Below are 21,263 nucleotides of genomic sequence, written 5' to 3' on the forward strand. Positions count from 1 at the left end.
TATGCACTTACCAACTCTGGAGGTAAAGAAATCAAAGGCAGGGATGACAGAAGCCCCACACTTACACCCCACCCAGAAATCTCAACTACCAGGCAGGATTCTTATGCTAATGCGAGAAACCTGCTCGAGTTCTGAAAATCATGGTGAAACCACAGTGGAATAATACTTAAAAGAACACTTTCCTTGTAGTCTCTAGGACCACCTACTGGAAATGCCAAGTTTACTGGGCCTCAGCCTGCTTTCGTCTGTGAAAACTCTTGTATGCTTCAGGAGGCAGAGACCAACATTAGGACAATTACGGTGAAAAGTGCTACGGAAAAATACCAAATAGTTCTCCACCTAGCGGTTCTTTCAAAAGTTGTGCCACACACCTCTTGGAAAGATCCAGTTACTCTGGCCTAGCCTTCGATTGGTCTGGAGAAGGAATCGCCGTTCCTAGCTGATGAATCAAATGATTCTGAAAGGAAGGGTGAAAAGTGCGGATCCTGTTTCAGTCTTTAGACTGAAACAGGATCCGCACTATTCACCTGTCCCACACAGGCGCACTTCTCATGTCTGGCGCTACTCCAACAAACCCAGGACTGACAGAGGCCCTGCACTTGCCACCCCAGAAAAATATCTCATCTCCAAAGAAGGATTCTTATGCTAACGGATGTAAAGGGCTCCCGTTCTTGAAACGGTGGTGAAAGGATGGTGAAATAATGCTGAAAACAATCCTATCTTCCAAGGCTCCGGTGCCAGGTTTGGGAAACACCAAGTTCCCTGGGCCTCAACAGAGGGTTCTCTGTGAAAAGCATCATAGGCTTCAGGATGCAGAGACCGACCTCATGACTATTACGGTGCAAAACGCTATGGAAATGTCCAATACTTACCAGCATACTGGTGATTTCAGAAGGGTCAGGATGAAATCTGAAGCACGATCCACACTTTTCCCACCTCAGGCAAATATGCACTTACCAACTCTGGAGGTAAACAAATCAAAGGCAGGGCTGACAGAAGCCCCGCACTTACACCCCACCCAGAAATCTCAACTACCAGGCAGGATTCTTATGCTAATGCGAGAAACCTGCTCGGGTTCTGAAAATCATGGTGAAACCACAGTGGAACACTACTTAAAAGAACACTTTCTTTGTAGTCTCTAGGACCAACTATTGGAAATGCCAAGTTTACTGGGCCTCAGCCTGCTTTCGTCTGTGAAAACTCTCGTATGCTTAAGGATGGAGAGACCAATTTAGGACAATTAGGGTGAAAAGTGCTACGGAAACATACCAAATAGTTCTCCACCTAGGGGTTCTTTCAAAAGTTGTGCCACACATCTCTTAGAAACATCGAGTTACATTGGCCTAGCCTTCGATTGGTCTGGAGAAGGAATCACCGTTCCTAGCTGATGAATCAAATGATTCTGAAAGGAACGGTGAAAAGTGCGGATCCTGTTTCAGTCTTTAGACTGAAACAGGATCCGCACTATTCACCTGTCCCACAGAGGCGCACTTCTCATGTCTGGCGCTACTCCAACAAACCCAGGATTGACAGAGGCCCTGCACTTGCCACCCCAGAAAAATATCTCATCTCCAAAGAAGGATTCTTACGTTAATGGTTGAAAAGGGCTCCCGTTCTTGAAACGGTGGTGACACGATGGTGAAATAATACTGAAATCAATCCTATCTTCCAAGGCTGCGGTGCCAGGTATGGGAAATACCAGGTTCCCTGGGCCTCAGCAGAGGGTTCTCTGCTAAAAGCGTCATAGGCTTCAGGTTGCAGAGACGGACCTCATGACTATTACGGTGCAAAACGCTATGGAAATGGCAAATAATTGCCGGCATACTGGTGAATTCAAGAGGGTCAGGATGAAATCTGAAGCACGATCTACACTTTTCCCACCTCAGGCAAATATGCACTTACCAACTCTGGAGGTAAAGAAATCAAAGGCAGGGATGACAGAAGCCCCGCACTTACACCCCACCCAGAAATCTCAACTACCAGGCAGGATTCTTATGCTAATGCGAGAAACCTGCTCGAGTTCTGAAAATCATGGTGAAACCACAGTGGAATAATACTTAAAAGAACACTTTCCTTGTAGTCTCTAGGACCACCTACTGGAAATGCCACGTTTACTGGGCCTCAGCCTGCTTTCGTCTGTGAAAACTCTTGTATGCTTCAGGAGGCAGAGACCAACATTAGGACAATTACGGTGAAAAGTGCTACGGAAAAATACCAAATAGTTCTCCACCTAGCGGTTCTTTCAAAAGTTGTGCCACACACCTCTTGGAAAGATCCAGTTACTCTGGCCTAGCCTTCGATTGGTCTGGAGAAGGAATCGCCGTTCCTAGCTGATGAATCAAATGATTCTGAAAGGAACGGTGAAAAGTGCGGATCCTGTTTCAGTCTTTAGACTGAAACAGGATCCACACTATTCACCTGTCCCACAAAGGCGCACTTCTCATGTCTGGCGCTACTCCAACAAACCCAGGACTGACAGAGGCCCTGCACTTGCCACCCCAGAAAAATATCTCATCTCCAAAGAAGGATTCTTATGCTAACGGATGTAAAGGGCTCCCGTTCTTGAAACGGTGGTGAAAGGATGGTGAAATAATGCTGAAAACAATCCTATCTTCCAAGGCTCCGGTGCCAGGTTTGGGAAACACCAAGTTCCCTGGGCCTCAACAGAGGGTTCTCTGTGAAAAGCATCATAGGCTTCAGGATGCAGAGACCGACCTCATGACTATTACGGTGCAAAACGCTATGGAAATGTCCAATACTTACCAGCATACTGGTGATTTCAGAAGGGTCAGGATGAAATCTGAAGCACGATCCACACTTTTCCCACCTCAGGCAAATATGCACTTACCAACTCTGGAGGTAAACAAATCAAAGGCAGGGCTGACAGAAGCCCCGCACTTACACCCCACCCAGAAATCTCAACTACCAGGCAGGATTCTTATGCTAATGCGAGAAACCTGCTCGGGTTCTGAAAATCATGGTGAAACCACAGTGGAACACTACTTAAAAGAACACTTTCTTTGTAGTCTCTAGGACCAACTATTGGAAATGCCAAGTTTACTGGGCCTCAGCCTGCTGTCGTCTGTGAAAACTCTCGTATGCTTAAGGATGGAGAGACCAATTTAGGACAATTAGGGTGAAAAGTGCTACGGAAAAATACCAAATAGTTCTCCACCTAGGGGTTCTTTCAAAAGTTGTGCCACACACCTCTTAGAAACATCGAGTTACATTGGCCTAGCCTTCGATTGGTCTGGAGAAGGAATCACCGTTCCTAGCTGATGAATCAAATGATTCTGAAAGGAACGGTGAAAAGTGCGGATCCTGTTTCAGTCTTTAGACTGAAACAGGATCCGCACTATTCACCTGTCCCACAGAGGCGCACTTCTCATGTCTGGCGCTACTCCAACAAACCCAGGATTGACAGAGGCCCTGCACTTGCCACCCCAGAAAAATATCTCATCTCCAAAGAAGGATTCTTACGTTAATGGTTGAAAAGGGCTCCCGTTCTTGAAACGGTGGTGACACGATGGTGAAATAATACTGAAAACAATCCTATCTTCCAAGGCTGCGGTGCCAGGTATGGGAAATACCAGGTTCCCTGGGCCTCAGCAGAGGGTTCTCTGCTAAAAGCGTCATAGGCTTCAGGTTGCAGAGACGGACCTCATGACTATTACGGTGCAAAACGCTATGGAAATGGCAAATAATTGCCGGCATACTGGTGAATTCAAGAGGGTCAGGATGAAATCTGAAGCACGATCTACACTTTTCCCACCTCAGGCAAATATGCACTTACCAACTCTGGAGGTAAAGAAATCAAAGGCAGGGATGACAGAAGCCCCACACTTACACCCCACCCAGAAATCTCAACTACCAGGCAGGATTCTTATGCTAATGCGAGAAACCTGCTCGAGTTCTGAAAATCATGGTGAAACCACAGTGGAATAATACTTAAAAGAACACTTTCCTTGTAGTCTCTAGGACCACCTACTGGAAATGCCAAGTTTACTGGGCCTCAGCCTGCTTTCGTCTGTGAAAACTCTTGTATGCTTCAGGAGGCAGAGACCAACATTAGGACAATTACGGTGAAAAGTGCTACGGAAAAATACCAAATAGTTCTCCACCTAGCGGTTCTTTCAAAAGTTGTGCCACACACCTCTTGGAAAGATCCAGTTACTCTGGCCTAGCCTTCGATTGGTCTGGAGAAGGAATCGCCGTTCCTAGCTGATGAATCAAATGATTCTGAAAGGAAGGGTGAAAAGTGCGGATCCTGTTTCAGTCTTTAGACTGAAACAGGATCCGCACTATTCACCTGTCCCACACAGGCGCACTTCTCATGTCTGGCGCTACTCCAACAAACCCAGGACTGACAGAGGCCCTGCACTTGCCACCCCAGAAAAATATCTCATCTCCAAAGAAGGATTCTTATGCTAACGGATGTAAAGGGCTCCCGTTCTTGAAACGGTGGTGAAAGGATGGTGAAATAATGCTGAAAACAATCCTATCTTCCAAGGCTCCGGTGCCAGGTTTGGGAAACACCAAGTTCCCTGGGCCTCAACAGAGGGTTCTCTGTGAAAAGCATCATAGGCTTCAGGATGCAGAGACCGACCTCATGACTATTACGGTGCAAAACGCTATGGAAATGTCCAATACTTACCAGCATACTGGTGATTTCAGAAGGGTCAGGATGAAATCTGAAGCACGATCCACACTTTTCCCACCTCAGGCAAATATGCACTTACCAACTCTGGAGGTAAACAAATCAAAGGCAGGGCTGACAGAAGCCCCGCACTTACACCCCACCCAGAAATCTCAACTACCAGGCAGGATTCTTATGCTAATGCGAGAAACCTGCTCGGGTTCTGAAAATCATGGTGAAACCACAGTGGAACACTACTTAAAAGAACACTTTCTTTGTAGTCTCTAGGACCAACTATTGGAAATGCCAAGTTTACTGGGCCTCAGCCTGCTTTCGTCTGTGAAAACTCTCGTATGCTTAAGGATGGAGAGACCAATTTAGGACAATTAGGGTGAAAAGTGCTACGGAAACATACCAAATAGTTCTCCACCTAGGGGTTCTTTCAAAAGTTGTGCCACACATCTCTTAGAAACATCGAGTTACATTGGCCTAGCCTTCGATTGGTCTGGAGAAGGAATCACCGTTCCTAGCTGATGAATCAAATGATTCTGAAAGGAACGGTGAAAAGTGCGGATCCTGTTTCAGTCTTTAGACTGAAACAGGATCCGCACTATTCACCTGTCCCACAGAGGCGCACTTCTCATGTCTGGCGCTACTCCAACAAACCCAGGATTGACAGAGGCCCTGCACTTGCCACCCCAGAAAAATATCTCATCTCCAAAGAAGGATTCTTACGTTAATGGTTGAAAAGGGCTCCCGTTCTTGAAACGGTGGTGACACGATGGTGAAATAATACTGAAATCAATCCTATCTTCCAAGGCTGCGGTGCCAGGTATGGGAAATACCAGGTTCCCTGGGCCTCAGCAGAGGGTTCTCTGCTAAAAGCGTCATAGGCTTCAGGTTGCAGAGACGGACCTCATGACTATTACGGTGCAAAACGCTATGGAAATGGCAAATAATTGCCGGCATACTGGTGAATTCAAGAGGGTCAGGATGAAATCTGAAGCACGATCTACACTTTTCCCACCTCAGGCAAATATGCACTTACCAACTCTGGAGGTAAAGAAATCAAAGGCAGGGATGACAGAAGCCCCGCACTTACACCCCACCCAGAAATCTCAACTACCAGGCAGGATTCTTATGCTAATGCGAGAAACCTGCTCGAGTTCTGAAAATCATGGTGAAACCACAGTGGAATAATACTTAAAAGAACACTTTCCTTGTAGTCTCTAGGACCACCTACTGGAAATGCCACGTTTACTGGGCCTCAGCCTGCTTTCGTCTGTGAAAACTCTTGTATGCTTCAGGAGGCAGAGACCAACATTAGGACAATTACGGTGAAAAGTGCTACGGAAAAATACCAAATAGTTCTCCACCTAGCGGTTCTTTCAAAAGTTGTGCCACACACCTCTTGGAAAGATCCAGTTACTCTGGCCTAGCCTTCGATTGGTCTGGAGAAGGAATCGCCGTTCCTAGCTGATGAATCAAATGATTCTGAAAGGAACGGTGAAAAGTGCGGATCCTGTTTCAGTCTTTAGACTGAAACAGGATCCACACTATTCACCTGTCCCACAAAGGCGCACTTCTCATGTCTGGCGCTACTCCAACAAACCCAGGACTGACAGAGGCCCTGCACTTGCCACCCCAGAAAAATATCTCATCTCCAAAGAAGGATTCTTATGCTAACGGATGTAAAGGGCTCCCGTTCTTGAAACGGTGGTGAAAGGATGGTGAAATAATGCTGAAAACAATCCTATCTTCCAAGGCTCCGGTGCCAGGTTTGGGAAACACCAAGTTCCCTGGGCCTCAACAGAGGGTTCTCTGTGAAAAGCATCATAGGCTTCAGGATGCAGAGACCGACCTCATGACTATTACGGTGCAAAACGCTATGGAAATGTCCAATACTTACCAGCATACTGGTGATTTCAGAAGGGTCAGGATGAAATCTGAAGCACGATCCACACTTTTCCCACCTCAGGCAAATATGCACTTACCAACTCTGGAGGTAAACAAATCAAAGGCAGGGCTGACAGAAGCCCCGCACTTACACCCCACCCAGAAATCTCAACTACCAGGCAGGATTCTTATGCTAATGCGAGAAACCTGCTCGGGTTCTGAAAATCATGGTGAAACCACAGTGGAACACTACTTAAAAGAACACTTTCTTTGTAGTCTCTAGGACCAACTATTGGAAATGCCAAGTTTACTGGGCCTCAGCCTGCTGTCGTCTGTGAAAACTCTCGTATGCTTAAGGATGGAGAGACCAATTTAGGACAATTAGGGTGAAAAGTGCTACGGAAAAATACCAAATAGTTCTCCACCTAGGGGTTCTTTCAAAAGTTGTGCCACACACCTCTTAGAAACATCGAGTTACATTGGCCTAGCCTTCGATTGGTCTGGAGAAGGAATCACCGTTCCTAGCTGATGAATCAAATGATTCTGAAAGGAACGGTGAAAAGTGCGGATCCTGTTTCAGTCTTTAGACTGAAACAGGATCCGCACTATTCACCTGTCCCACAGAGGCGCACTTCTCATGTCTGGCGCTACTCCAACAAACCCAGGATTGACAGAGGCCCTGCACTTGCCACCCCAGAAAAATATCTCATCTCCAAAGAAGGATTCTTACGTTAATGGTTGAAAAGGGCTCCCGTTCTTGAAACGGTGGTGACACGATGGTGAAATAATACTGAAAACAATCCTATCTTCCAAGGCTGCGGTGCCAGGTATGGGAAATACCAGGTTCCCTGGGCCTCAGCAGAGGGTTCTCTGCTAAAAGCGTCATAGGCTTCAGGTTGCAGAGACGGACCTCATGACTATTACGGTGCAAAACGCTATGGAAATGGCAAATAATTGCCGGCATACTGGTGAATTCAAGAGGGTCAGGATGAAATCTGAAGCACGATCTACACTTTTCCCACCTCAGGCAAATATGCACTTACCAACTCTGGAGGTAAAGAAATCAAAGGCAGGGATGACAGAAGCCCCGCACTTACACCCCACCCAGAAATCTCAACTACCAGGCAGGATTCTTATGCTAATGCGAGAAACCTGCTCGAGTTCTGAAAATCATGGTGAAACCACAGTGGAATAATACTTAAAAGAACACTTTCCTTGTAGTCTCTAGGACCACCTACTGGAAATGCCACGTTTACTGGGCCTCAGCCTGCTTTCGTCTGTGAAAACTCTTGTATGCTTCAGGAGGCAGAGACCAACATTAGGACAATTACGGTGAAAAGTGCTACGGAAAAATACCAAATAGTTCTCCACCTAGCGGTTCTTTCAAAAGTTGTGCCACACACCTCTTGGAAAGATCCAGTTACTCTGGCCTAGCCTTCGATTGGTCTGGAGAAGGAATCGCCGTTCCTAGCTGATGAATCAAATGATTCTGAAAGGAACGGTGAAAAGTGCGGATCCTGTTTCAGTCTTTAGACTGAAACAGGATCCGCACTATTCACCTGTCCCACAAAGGCGCACTTCTCATGTCTGGCGCTAGTCCAACAAACCCAGGACTGACAGAGGCCCTGCACTTGCCACCCCAGAAAAATATCTCATCTCCAAAGAAGGATTCTTATGCTAACGGATGTAAAGGGCTCCCGTTCTTGAAACGGTGGTGAAAGGATGGTGAAATAATGCTGAAAACAATCCTATCTTCCAAGGCTCCGGTGCCAGGTTTGGGAAACACCAAGTTCCCTGGGCCTCAACAGAGGGTTCTCTGTGAAAAGCATCATAGGCTTCAGGATGCAGAGACCGACCTCATGACTATTACGGTGCAAAACGCTATGGAAATGTCCAATACTTACCAGCATACTGGTGATTTCAGAAGGGTCAGGATGAAATCTGAAGCACGATCCACACTTTTCCCACCTCAGGCAAATATGCACTTACCAACTCTGGAGGTAAACAAATCAAAGGCAGGGCTGACAGAAGCCCCGCACTTACACCCCACCCAGAAATCTCAACTACCAGGCAGGATTCTTATGCTAATGCGAGAAACCTGCTCGGGTTCTGAAAATCATGGTGAAAGCACAGTGGAACACTACTTAAAAGAACACTTTCTTTGTAGTCTCTAGGACCAACTATTGGAAATGCCAAGTTTACTGGGCCTCAGCCTGCTTTCTTCTGTGAAAACTCTCGTATGCTTAAGGATGGAGAGACCAATTTAGGACAATTAGGGTGAAAAGTGCTACGGAAAAATACCAAATAGTTCTCCACCTAGCGGTTCCTTCAAAACTTGTGCCACACACCTCTTAGAAACATCCAGTTACATTGGCCTAGCCTTCGATTGGTCTGGAGAAGCAATCACCGTTCCTAGCTGATGAATCAAATGATTCTGAAAGGAACGGTGAAAAGTGCGGATCCTGTTTCAGTCTTTAGACTGAAACAGGATCCGCACTATTCACCTGTCCCACACAGGCGCACTTCTCATGTCTGGCGCTACTCCAACAAACCCAGGATTGACAGAGGCCCTGCACTTGCCACCCGAGAAAAATATCTCATCTCCAAAGAAGGATTCTTACGTTAATGGTTGAAAAGGGCTCCCGTTCTTGAAACGGTGGTGACACGATGGTGAAATAATACTGAAAACAATCCTATCTTCCAAGGCTGCGGTGCCAGGTATGGGAAATACCAGGTTCCCTGGGCCTCAGCAGAGGGTTCTCTGCTAAAAGCGTCATAGGCTTCAGGTTGCAGAGACGGACCTCATGACTATTACGGTGCAAAACGCTATGGAAATGGCAAATAATTGCCGGCATACTGGTGAATTCAAGAGGGTCAGGATGAAATCTGAAGCACGATCTACACATTTCCCACCTCAGGCAAATTTATGCACTTACCAACTCTGGAGGTAAAGAAATCAAAGGCAGGGATGACAGAAGCCCCGCACTTACACCCCACCCAGAAATCTCAACTACCAGGCAGGATTCTTATGCTAATGCGAGAAACCTGCTCGAGTTCTGAAAATCATGGTGAAACCACAGTGGAATAATACTTAAAAGAACACTTTCCTTGTAGTCTCTAGGACCACCTACTGGAAATGCCACGTTTACTGGGCCTCAGCCTGCTTTCGTCTGTGAAAACTCTTGTATGCTTCAGGAGGCAGGGACCAACATTAGGACAATTACGGTGAAAAGTGCTACGGAAAAATACCAAATAGTTCTCCACCTAGCGGTTCTTTCAAAAGTTGTGCCACACACCTCTTGGAAAGATCCAGTTACTCTGGCCTAGCCTTCGATTGGTCTGGAGAAGGAATCGCCGTTCCTAGCTGATGAATCAAATGATTCTGAAAGGAACGGTGAAAAGTGCGGATCCTGTTTCAGTCTTTAGACTGAAACAGGATCCGCACTATTCACCTGTCCCACAAAGGCGCACTTCTCATGTCTGGCGCTACTCCAACAAACCCAGGACTGACATTGGCCCTGCACTTGCCACCCCAGAAAAATATCTCATCTCCAAAGAAGGATTCTTATGCTAACGGATGTAAAGGGCTCCCGTTCTTGAAACGGTGGTGAAAGGATGGTGAAATAATGCTGAAAACAATCCTATCTTCCAAGGCTCCGGTGCCAGGTTTGGGAAACACCAAGTTCCCTGGGCCTCAACAGAGGGTTCTCTGTGAAAAGCATCATAGGCTTCAGGATGCAGAGACCGACCTCATGACTATTACGGTGCAAAACGCTATGGAAATGTCCAATACTTACCAGCATACTGGTGATTTCAGAAGGGTCAGGATGAAATCTGAAGCACGATCCACACTTTTCCCACCTCAGGCAAATATGCACTTACCAACTCTGGAGGTAAACAAATCAAAGGCAGGGCTGACAGAAGCCCCGCACTTACACCCCACCCAGAAATCTCAACTACCAGGCAGGATTCTTATGCTAATGCGAGAAACCTGCTCGGGTTCTGAAAATCATGGTGAAACCACAGTGGAACACTACTTAAAAGAACACTTTCTTTGTAGTCTCTAGGACCAACTATTGGAAATGCCAAGTTTACTGGGCCTCAGCCTGCTGTCGTCTGTGAAAACTCTCGTATGCTTAAGGATGGAGAGACCAATTTAGGACAATTAGGGTGAAAAGTGCTACGGAAAAATACCAAATAGTTCTCCACCTAGGGGTTCTTTCAAAAGTTGTGCCACACACCTCTTAGAAACATCGAGTTACATTGGCCTAGCCTTCGATTGGTCTGGAGAAGGAATCACCGTTCCTAGCTGATGAATCAAATGATTCTGAAAGGAACGGTGAAAAGTGCGGATCCTGTTTCAGTCTTTAGACTGAAACAGGATCCGCACTATTCACCTGTCCCACAAAGGCGCACTTCTCATGTCTGGCGCTACTCCAACAAACCCAGGATTGACAGAGGCCCTGCACTTGCCACCCCAGAAAAATATCTCATCTCCAAAGAAGGATTCTTACGTTAATGGTTGAAAAGGGCTCCCGTTCTTGAAACGGTGGTGACACGATGGTGAAATAATACTGAAAACAATCCTATCTTCCAAGGCTGCGGTGCCAGGTATGGGAAATACCAGGTTCCCTGGGCCTCAGCAGAGGGTTCTCTGCTAAAAGCGTCATAGGCTTCAGGTTGCAGAGACGGACCTCATGACTATTACGGTGCAAAACGCTATGGAAATGGCAAATAATTGCCGGCATACTGGTGAATTCAAGAGGGTCAGGATGAAATCTGAAGCACGATCTACACTTTTCCCACCTCAGGCAAATATGCACTTACCAACTCTGGAGGTAAAGAAATCAAAGGCAGGGATGACAGAAGCCCCGCACTTACACCCCACCCAGAAATCTCAACTACCAGGCAGGATTCTTATGCTAATGCGAGAAACCTGCTCGAGTTCTGAAAATCATGGTGAAACCACAGTGGAATAATACTTAAAAGAACACTTTCCTTGTAGTCTCTAGGACCACCTACTGGAAATGCCAAGTTTACTGGGCCTCAGCCTGCTTTCGTCTGTGAAAACTCTTGTATGCTTCAGGAGGCAGGGACCAACATTAGGACAATTACGGTGAAAAGTGCTACGGAAAAATACCAAATAGTTCTCCACCTAGCGGTTCTTTCAAAAGTTGTGCCACACACCTCTTGGAAAGATCCAGTTACTCTGGCCTAGCCTTCGATTGGTCTGGAGAAGGAATCGCCGTTCCTAGCTGATGAATCAAATGATTCTGAAAGGAACGGTGAAAAGTGCGGATCCTGTTTCAGTCTTTAGACTGAAACAGGATCCGCACTATTCACCTGTCCCACAAAGGCGCACTTCTCATGTCTGGCGCTACTCCAACAAACCCAGGACTGACAGAGGCCCTGCACTTGCCACCCCAGAAAAATATCTCATCTCCAAAGAAGGATTCTTATGCTAACGGATGTAAAGGGCTCCCGTTCTTGAAACGGTGGTGAAAGGATGGTGAAATAATGCTGAAAACAATCCTATCTTCCAAGGCTCCGGTGCCAGGTTTGGGAAACACCAAGTTCCCTGGGCCTCAACAGAGGGTTCTCTGTGAAAAGCATCATAGGCTTCAGGATGCAGAGACCGACCTCATGACTATTACGGTGCAAAACGCTATGGAAATGTCCAATACTTACCAGCATACTGGTGATTTCAGAAGGGTCAGGATGAAATCTGAAGCACGATCCACACTTTTCCCACCTCAGGCAAATATGCACTTACCAACTCTGGAGGTAAACAAATCAAAGGCAGGGCTGACAGAAGCCCCGCACTTACACCCCACCCAGAAATCTCAACTACCAGGCAGGATTCTTATGCTAATGCGAGAAACCTGCTCGGGTTCTGAAAATCATGGTGAAACCACAGTGGAACACTACTTAAAAGAACACTTTCTTTGTAGTCTCTAGGACCAACTATTGGAAATGCCAAGTTTACTGGGCCTCAGCCTGCTGTCGTCTGTGAAAACTCTCGTATGCTTAAGGATGGAGAGACCAATTTAGGACAATTAGGGTGAAAAGTGCTACGGAAAAATACCAAATAGTTCTCCACCTAGGGGTTCCTTCAAAAGTTGTGCGACACACCTCTTAGAAACATCGAGTTACATTGGCCTAGCCTTCGATTGGTCTGGAGAAGGAATCACCGTTCCTAGCTGATGAATCAAATGATTCTGAAAGGAACGGTGAAAAGTGCGGATCCTGTTTCAGTCTTTAGACTGAAACAGGATCCGCACTATTCACCTGTCCCACACAGGCGCACTTCTCATGTCTGGCGCTACTCCAACAAACCCAGGATTGACAGAGGCCCTGCACTTGCCACCCCAGAACAATATCTCATCTCCAAAGAAGGATTCTTACGTTAATGGTTGAAAAGGGCTCCCGTTCTTGAAACGGTGGTGACACGATGGTGAAATAATACTGAAAACAATCCTATCTTCCAAGGCTGCGGTGCCAGGTATGGGAAATACCAGGTTCCCTGGGCCTCAGCAGAGGGTTCTCTGCTAAAAGCGTCATAGGCTTCAGGTTGCAGAGACGGACCTCATGACTATTACGGTGCAAAACGCTATGGAAATGGCAAATAATTGCCGGCATACTGGTGAATTCAAGAGGGTCAGGATGAAATCTGAAGCACGATCTACACTTTTCCCACCTCAGGCAAATTTATGCACTTACCAACTCTGGAGGTAAAGAAATCAAAGGCAGGGATGACAGAAGCCCCGCACTTACACCCCACCCAGAAATCTCAACTACCAGGCAGGATTCTTATGCTAATGCGAGAAACCTGCTCGAGTTCTGAAAATCATGGTGAAACCACAGTGGAATAATACTTAAAAGAACACTTTCCTTGTAGTCTCTAGGACCACCTACTGGAAATGCCACGTTTACTGGGCCTCAGCCTGCTTTCGTCTGTGAAAACTCTTGTATGCTTCAGGAGGCAGAGACCAACATTAGGACAATTACGGTGAAAAGTGCTACGGAAAAATACCAAATAGTTCTCCACCTAGCGGTTCTTTCAAAAGTTGTGCCACACACCTCTTGGAAAGATCCAGTTACTCTGGCCTAGCCTTCGATTGGTCTGGAGAAGGAATCGCCGTTCCTAGCTGATGAATCAAATGATTCTGAAAGGAACGGTGAAAAGTGCGGATCCTGTTTCAGTCTTTAGACTGAAACAGGATCCGCACTATTCACCTGTCCCACAAAGGCGCACTTCTCATGTCTGGCGCTACTCCAACAAACCCAGGACTGACAGAGGCCCTGCACTTGCCACCCCAGAAAAATATCTCATCTCCAAAGAAGGATTCTTATGCTAACGGATGTAAAGGGCTCCCGTTCTTGAAACGGTGGTGAAAGGATGGTGAAATAATGCTGAAAACAATCCTATCTTCCAAGGCTCCGGTGCCAGGTTTGGGAAACACCAAGTTCCCTGGGCCTCAACAGAGGGTTCTCTGTGAAAAGCATCATAGGCTTCAGGATGCAGAGACCGACCTCATGACTATTACGGTGCAAAACGCTATGGAAATGTCCAATACTTACCAGCATACTGGTGATTTCAGAAGGGTCAGGATGAAATCTGAAGCACGATCCACACTTTTCCCACCTCAGGCAAATATGCACTTACCAACTCTGGAGGTAAACAAATCAAAGGCAGGGCTGACAGAAGCCCCGCACTTACACCCCACCCAGAAATCTCAACTACCAGGCAGGATTCTTATGCTAATGCGAGAAACCTGCTCGGGTTCTGAAAATCATGGTGAAACCACAGTGGAACACTACTTAAAAGAACACTTTCTTTGTAGTCTCTAGGACCAACTATTGGAAATGCCAAGTTTACTGGGCCTCAGCCTGCTGTCGTCTGTGAAAACTCTCGTATGCTTAAGGATGGAGAGACCAATTTAGGACAATTAGGGTGAAAAGTGCTACGGAAAAATACCAAATAGTTCTCCACCTAGGGGTTCTTTCAAAAGTTGTGCCACACACCTCTTAGAAACATCGAGTTACATTGGCCTAGCCTTCGATTGGTCTGGAGAAGGAATCACCGTTCCTAGCTGATGAATCAAATGATTCTGAAAGGAACGGTGAAAAGTGCGGATCCTGTTTCAGTCTTTAGACTGAAACAGGATCCGCACTATTCACCTGTCCCACAGAGGCGCACTTCTCATGTCTGGCGCTACTCCAACAAACCCAGGATTGACAGAGGCCCTGCACTTGCCACCCCAGAAAAATATCTCATCTCCAAAGAAGGATTCTTACGTTAATGGTTGAAAAGGGCTCCCGTTCTTGAAACGGTGGTGACACGATGGTGAAATAATACTGAAAACAATCCTATCTTCCAAGGCTGCGGTGCCAGGTATGGGAAATACCAGGTTCCCTGGGCCTCAGCAGAGGGTTCTCTGCTAAAAGCGTCATAGGCTTCAGGTTGCAGAGACGGACCTCATGACTATTACGGTGCAAAACGCTATGGAAATGGCAAATAATTGCCGGCATACTGGTGAATTCAAGAGGGTCAGGATGAAATCTGAAGCACGATCTACACTTTTCCCACCTCAGGCAAATATGCACTTACCAACTCTGGAGGTAAAGAAATCAAAGGCAGGGATGACAGAAGCCCCGCACTTACACCCCACCCAGAAATCTCAACTACCAGGCAGGATTCTTATGCTAATGCGAGAAACCTGCTCGAGTTCTGAAAATCATGGTGAAACCACAGTGGAATAATACTTAAAAGAACACTTTCCTTGTAGTCTCTAGGACCACCTACTGGAAATGCCACGTTTACTGGGCCTCAGCCTGCTTTCGTCTGTGAAAACTCTTGTATGCTTCAGGAGGCAGAGACCAACATTAGGACAATTACGGTGAAAAGTGCTACGGAAAAATACCAAATAGTTCTCCACCTAGCGGTTCTTTCAAAAGTTGTGCCACACACCTCTTGGAAAGATCCAGTTACTCTGGCCTAGCCTTCGATTGGTCTGGAGAAGGAATCGCCGTTCCTAGCTGATGAATCAAATGATTCTGAAAGGAACGGTGAAAAGTGCGGATCCTGTTTCAGTCTTTAGACTGAAACAGGATCCGCACTATTCACCTGTCCCACAAAGGCGCACTTCTCATGTCTGGCGCTACTCCAACAAACCCAGGACTGACAGAGGCCCTGCACTTGCCACCCCAGAAAAATATCTCATCTCCAAAGAAGGATTCTTATGCTAACGGATGTAAAGGGCTCCCGTTCTTGAAACGGTGGTGAAAGGATGGTGAAATAATGCTGAAAACAATCCTATCTTCCAAGGCTCCGGTGCCAGGTTTGGGAAACACCAAGTTCCCTGGGCCTCAACAGAGGGTTCTCTGTGAAAAGCATCATAGGCTTCAGGATGCAGAGACCGACCTCATGACTATTACGGTGCAAAACGCTATGGAAATGTCCAATACTTACCAGCATACTGGTGATTTCAGAAGGGTCAGGATGAAATCTGAAGCACGATCCACACTTTTCCCACCTCAGGCAAATATGCACTTACCAACTCTGGAGGTAAACAAATCAAAGGCAGGGCTGACAGAAGCCCCGCACTTACACCCCACCCAGAAATCTCAACTACCAGGCAGGATTCTTATGCTAATGCGAGAAACCTGCTCGGGTTCTGAAAATCATGGTGAAACCACAGTGGAACACTACTTAAAAGAACACTTTCTTTGTAGTCTCTAGGACCAACTATTGGAAATGCCAAGTTTACTGGGCCTCAGCCTGCTTTCGTCTGTGAAAACTCTCGTATGCTTAAGGATGGAGAGACCAATTTAGGACAATTAGGGTGAAAAGTGCTACGGAAACATACCAAATAGTTCTCCACCTAGGGGTTCTTTCAAAAGTTGTGCCACACATCTCTTAGAAACATCGAGTTACATTGGCCTAGCCTTCGATTGGTCTGGAGAAGGAATCACCGTTCCTAGCTGATGAATCAAATGATTCTGAAAGGAACGGTGAAAAGTGCGGATCCTGTTTCAGTCTTTAGACTGAAACAGGATCCGCACTATTCACCTGTCCCACAGAGGCGCACTTCTCATGTCTGGCGCTACTCCAACAAACCCAGGATTGACAGAGGCCCTGCACTTGCCACCCCAGAAAAATATCTCATCTCCAAAGAAGGATTCTTACGTTAATGGTTGAAAAGGGCTCCCGTTCTTGAAACGGTGGTGACACGATGGTGAAATAATACTGAAATCAATCCTATCTTCCAAGGCTGCGGTGCCAGGTATGGGAAATACCAGGTTCCCTGGGCCTCAGCAGAGGGTTCTCTGCTAAAAGCGTCATAGGCTTCAGGTTGCAGAGACGGACCTCATGACTATTACGGTGCAAAACGCTATGGAAATGGCAAATAATTGCCGGCATACTGGTGAATTCAAGAGGGTCAGGATGAAATCTGAAGCACGATCTACACTTTTCCCACCTCAGGCAAATATGCACTTACCAACTCTGGAGGTAAAGAAATCAAAGGCAGGGATGACAGAAGCCCCGCACTTACACCCCACCCAGAAATCTCAACTACCAGGCAGGATTCTTATGCTAATGCGAGAAACCTGCTCGAGTTCTGAAAATCATGGTGAAACCACAGTGGAATAATACTTAAAAGAACACTTTCCTTGTAGTCTCTAGGACCACCTACTGGAAATGCCACGTTTACTGGGCCTCAGCCTGCTTTCGTCTGTGAAAACTCTTGTATGCTTCAGGAGGCAGAGACCAACATTAGGACAATTACGGTGAAAAGTGCTACGGAAAAATACCAAATAGTTCTCCACCTAGCGGTTCTTTCAAAAGTTGTGCCACACACCTCTTGGAAAGATCCAGTTACTCTGGCCTAGCCTTCGATTGGTCTGGAGAAGGAATCGCCGTTCCTAGCTGATGAATCAAATGATTCTGAAAGGAACGGTGAAAAGTGCGGATCCTGTTTCAGTCTTTAGACTGAAACAGGATCCGCACTATTCACCTGTCCCACAAAGGCGCACTTCTCATGTCTGGCGCTACTCCAACAAACCCAGGACTGACAGAGGCCCTGCACTTGCCACCCCAGAAAAATATCTCATCTCCAAAGAAGGATTCTTATGCTAACGGATGTAAAGGGCTCCCGTTCTTGAAACGGTGGTGAAAGGATGGTGAAATAATGCTGAAAACAATCCTATCTTCCAAGGCTCCGGTGCCAGGTTTGGGAAACACCAAGTTCCCTGGGCCTCAACAGAGGGTTCTCTGTGAAAAGCATCATAGGCTTCAGGATGCAGAGACCGACCTCATGACTATTACGGTGCAAAACGCTATGGAAATGTCCAATACTTACCAGCATACTGGTGATTTCAGAAGGGTCAGGATGAAATCTGAAGCACGATCCACACTTTTCCCACCTCAGGCAAATATGCACTTACCAACTCTGGAGGTAAACAAATCAAAGGCAGGGCTGACAGAAGCCCCGCACTTACACCCCACCCAGAAATCTCAACTACCAGGCAGGATTCTTATGCTAATGCGAGAAACCTGCTCGAGTTCTGAAAATCATGGTGAAACCACAGTGGAACACTACTTAAAAGAACACTTTCTTTGTAGTCTCTAGGACCAACTATTGGAAATGCCAAGTTTACTGGGCCTCAGCCTGCTGTCGTCTGTGAAAACTCTCGTATGCTTAAGGATGGAGAGACCAATTTAGGACAATTAGGGTGAAAAGTGCTACGGAAAAATACCAAATAGTTCTCCACCTAGGGGTTCTTTCAAAAGTTGTGCCACACACCTCTTAGAAACATCGAGTTACATTGGCCTAGCCTTCGATTGGTCTGGAGAAGGAATCACCGTTCCTAGCTGATGAATCAAATGATTCTGAAAGGAACGGTGAAAAGTGCGGATCCTGTTTCAGTCTTTAGACTGAAACAGGATCCGCACTATTCACCTGTCCCACAGAGGCGCACTTCTCATGTCTGGCGCTACTCCAACAAACCCAGGATTGACAGAGGCCCTGCACTTGCCACCCGAGAAAAATATCTCATCTCCAAAGAAGGATTCTTACGTTAATGGTTGAAAAGGGCTCCCGTTCTTGAAACGGTGGTGACACGATGGTGAAATAATACTGAAAACAATCCTATCTTCCAAGGCTGCGGTGCCAGGTATGGGAAATACCAGGTTCCCTGGGCCTCAGCAGAGGGTTCTCTGCTAAAAGCGTCATAGGCTTCAGGTTGCAGAGACGGACCTCATGACTATTACGGTGCAAAACGCTATGGAAATGGCAAATAATTGCCGGCATACTGGTGAATTCAAGAGGGTCAGGATGAAATCTGAAGCACGATCTACACTTTTCCCACCTCAGGCAAATATGCACTTACCAACTCTGGAGGTAAAGAAATCAAAGGCAGGGATGACAGAAGCCCCGCACTTACACCCCACCCAGAAATCTCAACTACCAGGCAGGATTCTTATGCTAATGCGAGAAACCTGCTCGAGTTCTGAAAATCATGGTGAAACCACAGTGGAATAATACTTAAAAGAACACTTTCCTTGTAGTCTCTAGGACCACCTACTGGAAATGCCACGTTTACTGGGCCTCAGCCTGCTTTCGTCTGTGAAAACTCTTGTATGCTTCAGGAGGCAGAGACCAACATTAGGACAATTACGGTGAAAAGTGCTACGGAAAAATACCAAATAGTTCTCCACCTAGCGGTTCTTTCAAAAGTTGTGCCACACACCTCTTGGAAAGATCCAGTTACTCTGGCCTAGCCTTCGATTGGTCTGGAGAAGGAATCGCCGTTCCTAGCTGATGAATCAAATGATTCTGAAAGGAACGGTGAAAAGTGCGGATCCTGTTTCAGTCTTTAGACTGAAACAGGATCCGCACTATTCACCTGTCCCACAAAGGCGCACTTCTCATGTCTGGCGCTACTCCAACAAACCCAGGACTGACAGAGGCCCTGCACTTGCCACCCCAGAAAAATATCTCATCTCCAAAGAAGGATTCTTATGCTAACGGATGTAAAGGGCTCCCGTTCTTGAAACGGTGGTGAAAGGATGGTGAAATAATGCTGAAAACAATCCTATCTTCCAAGGCTCCGGTGCCAGGTTTGGGAAACACCAAGTTCCCTGGGCCTCAACAGAGGGTTCTCTGTGAAAAGCATCATAGGCTTCAGGATGCAGAGACCGACCTCATGACTATTACGGTGCAAAACGCTATGGAAATGTCCAATACTTACCAGCATACTGGTGATTTCAGAAGGGTCAGGATGAAATCTGAAGCACGATCCACACTTTTCCCACCTCAGGCAAATATGCACTTACCAACTCTGGAGGTAAACAAATCAAAGGCAGGGCTGACAGAAGCCCCGCACTTACACCCCACCCAGAAATCTCAACTACCAGGCAGGATTCTTATGCTAATGCGAGAAACCTGCTCGGGTTCTGAAAATCATGGTGAAACCACAGTGGAACACTACTTAAAAGAACACTTTCTTTGTAGTCTCTAGGACCAACTATTGGAAATGCCAAGTTTACTGGGCCTCAGCCTGCTTTCTTCTGTGAAAACTCTCGTATGCTTAAGGATGGAGAGACCAATTTAGGACAATTAGGGTGAAAAGTGCTACGGAAAAATACCAAATAGTTCTCCACCTAGCGGTTCCTTCAAAACTTGTGCCACACACCTCTTAGAAACATCGAGTTACATTGGCCTAGCCTTCGATTGGTCTGGAGAAGCACTCACCGTTCCTAGCTGATGAATCAAATGATTCTGAAAGGAACGGTGAAAAGTGCGGATCCTGTTTCAGTCTTTAGACTGAAACAGGATCCGCACTATTCACCTGTCCCACAGAGGCGCACTTCTCATGTCTGGCGCTACTCCAACAAACCCAGGATTGACAGAGGCCCTGCACTTGCCACCCGAGAAAAATATCTCATCTCCAAAGAAGGATTCTTACGTTAATGGTTGAAAAGGGCTCCCGTTCTTGAAACGGTGGTGACACGATGGTGAAATAATACTGAAAACAATCCTATCTTCCAAGGCTGCGGTGCCAGGTATGGGAAATACCAGGTTCCCTGGGCCTCAGCAGAGGGTTCTCTGCTAAAAGCGTCATAGGCTTCAGGTTTCAGAGACGGACCTCATGACTATTACGGTGCAAAACGCTATGGAAATGGCAAATAATTGCCGGCATACTGGTGAATTCAAGAGGGTCAGGATGAAATCTGAAGCACGATCTACACATTTCCCACCTCAGGCAAATTTATGCACTTACCAACTCTGGAGGTAAAGAAATCAAAGGCAGGGATGACAGAAGCCCCGCACTTACACCCCACCCAGAAATCTCAACTACCAGGCAGGATTCTTATGCTAATGCGAGAAACCTGCTCGAGTTCTGAAAATCATGGTGAAACCACAGTGGAATAATACTTAAAAGAACACTTTCCTTGTAGTCTCTAGGACCACCTACTGGAAATGCCACGTTTACTGGGCCTCAGCCTGCTTTCGTCTGTGAAAACTCTTGTATGCTTCAGGAGGCAGGGACCAACATTAGGACAATTACGGTGAAAAGTGCTACGGAAAAATACCAAATAGTTCTCCACCTAGCGGTTCTTTCAAAAGTTGTGCCACACACCTCTTGGAAAGATCCAGTTACTCTGGCCTAGCCTTCGATTGGTCTGGAGAAGGAATCGCCGTTCCTAGCTGATGAATCAAATGAT

This window comes from Lemur catta, chromosome 10 (genome assembly GCF_020740605.2).
Source record: "Lemur catta isolate mLemCat1 chromosome 10, mLemCat1.pri, whole genome shotgun sequence".
NCBI classification, from domain to species: domain Eukaryota; kingdom Metazoa; phylum Chordata; class Mammalia; order Primates; family Lemuridae; genus Lemur; species Lemur catta.